Here is a 2,432-nt window from a genome sequence, read left to right on the forward strand (position 1 = left end):
CCAATTCTATCATGTTTCATGGACTATTACTCACCGTTTTCAGGTCCCGAAGTGATTTCCATAGTTGTTGAACCCCAAGGCGCTTACGTGTCAGTCATCAGCACTCATAATTTTGGCTGATACTGGCCCGTTTCATGGACTATTACTCACTTTTTTGGGCCCCCGGAGTGATTTCCACGGTTAACGAACCGCGGGGTGCGTTTATGTGTCGGTCATCAACACTCGCAGTTTTGGCCGATTCTGGCCCGTTTCATGGACTATTACGCACTGTTTTGGGGCATCAAAGTGATTTCCGCGATTAAGGAACCACGTGGTGCGTTTACGTGTCCGTCATCAACACTTACACTTTTGGCCAATTCTTACCTTTTTTTGTAGACTATTACTCACTGTTTTGCGGTCCCGAAGTGATTTCCACTGTTTTGGGGCATCAAAGTGATTTCCACGATTAAGGAACCACGGGGTGCGTTTACGTGTCCGTCATCAACACTTACACTTTTGGCCAATTCTTGCCTTTTTTTGTAGACTATTACTCACTTTTTTGGGCCCCCGGAGTGATTTCCACGGTTAACGAACCGCGGGGTGCATTTACGCGTCGGTCATCAACACTCACAGTTTTGGCCGATTCTGGCCCGTTTCTTGGACTGTTACTTTGTTTTTGGGTCCCGACGTGATTTCCATGATTGACGAACACCGGGGTGCGTTTATGTGTCGGTCATCAACACTCGGATTTTTGGCCGATTCTGGCCCGTTTCATGGACTATTACGCACTGTTTTGGGGCATCAAAGTGATTTCCATGATTAAGGAACCACGGGGTGCGTTTACGTGTCCGTCATCAACACTTACACTTTTGGCCAATTCTTGCCTTTTTTTGTAGACTATTACTCACTGTTTTGGGGTCCCGAAGTGATTTCCATGATTAACGAACCCCGACATGCGTTTATGTGTCGGTCATCAACACTCGCGGTTTTTGTCGATTCTGACCCGTTTCGTGGACTATTACTCACCATTTTGGGGTCCCAAAGCGATTTCCATTGTTGTTGAACACGATGGTGCGCTTAAGTGCAGGTCATCAACAATCGCCGTTTGGGTCGATTCTGGCCCGTTTCTTAGAGTATTATTTAGTTTTGGAGGCCCCGGAGTGATTTCCATGATTTACAAACCCCGGGGTGCGTTTATGTGTCGATCATCAACACTCACAGTTTTGGCCAATTCTAACGTGTTTCGTGGACTATTACTCACCGTTTTGGGGTCCCAAAGCGATTTCCAAGGTTGGTGAACCCCAATGTGCACATAAGTGTAGGTCATCAACAATTGCAGTTTTGGCCGACTCTGGCCCGTTTCTTGGACTATTACTTAGTTTTGGGGGTCCCAGAGTGATTTCGACGATTTACGAACCCCGTGGTGCGTTTACGTGTCGGTCATCAACAGTCACAGTTTTGGCCAATTCTGACGCGTTTCGTGGACTATTACTCACCGTTTTGGGGCCCCAAAGTTATTTCCGTAGTTGTTGAACCCCAATGAACGCTTACGTGTGGGTCATCAACACTCACAATTTTGGCCGATTCTGGTCGTTTTGTGGACTATTACTCACTGTTTTGGGGTCCCGGAGTGATTTCCACGGTTAACGAACCGCGGGGCGCGTTTACGTGTCGGTCATCAACACCCACAGTTTTGGCCGATTCTGGCCCGTTTCGTGGACTATTACTCACCGTTTTGGGTCCCCAAAGTGATTTCCATGGTTGTTGAACCCCATGGAGCTCTTACATGTCGATCATAAACAAGCGCAGTTTGGGCCGATTTTGGCCCGTTTCCTGCACTATTACTTAGTTTTGGGGGTCCCGGAGTGATTTCCACGGTTGACAAACTCCAGTGTGCGTTTACGTGTCGGTCAATGTCACTCACAATTTAGGCCAATTACTGGTCCGTTTCGTGCACTATTACTCACCGTTTTGGCGTCCCAGAGCGATTTCAACGATTGACAATCCCCGACGTGCGTTTGCGTGTCTGTCAACAACATTCACAGTTTTGGCCAATTATGACGCAGTTCGTGGACTATTACTCATCATTTAGGTGTCCCGAAGCGATTTCCATAGTTGTTGAACCCCAAGGTGCATTTACGTGTCGGTCATCCACACTCATAGTTTCGGCCGATTCTGGCCCGTTTCATGGACTATTACTCACTGTTTTGGGGTCCCGGAGTGATTTCCATGATTAACGAACCATAGAGTGTGTTTACATGTCGGTCATCAACACTAGCAGTTTTGGCCGATTCTGGCCCGTTTCGTGGACTATTACTCATTGTTTTGGGGCCTCGGAGTGATTTCCACGATTGACGAACCCCCGGGTGCGCTTATGTGTTGATTATCAACACTCGCGGTTTTTGTCGATTCTGACCCGTTTTGTGGACTATTACTCACCGTTTTGGGGCCCC

Source organism: Triticum dicoccoides, chromosome 5A, assembly GCF_002162155.2.
Source record: "Triticum dicoccoides isolate Atlit2015 ecotype Zavitan chromosome 5A, WEW_v2.0, whole genome shotgun sequence".
In the NCBI taxonomy this organism is placed as follows: Eukaryota; Viridiplantae; Streptophyta; class Magnoliopsida; order Poales; family Poaceae; genus Triticum; species Triticum dicoccoides.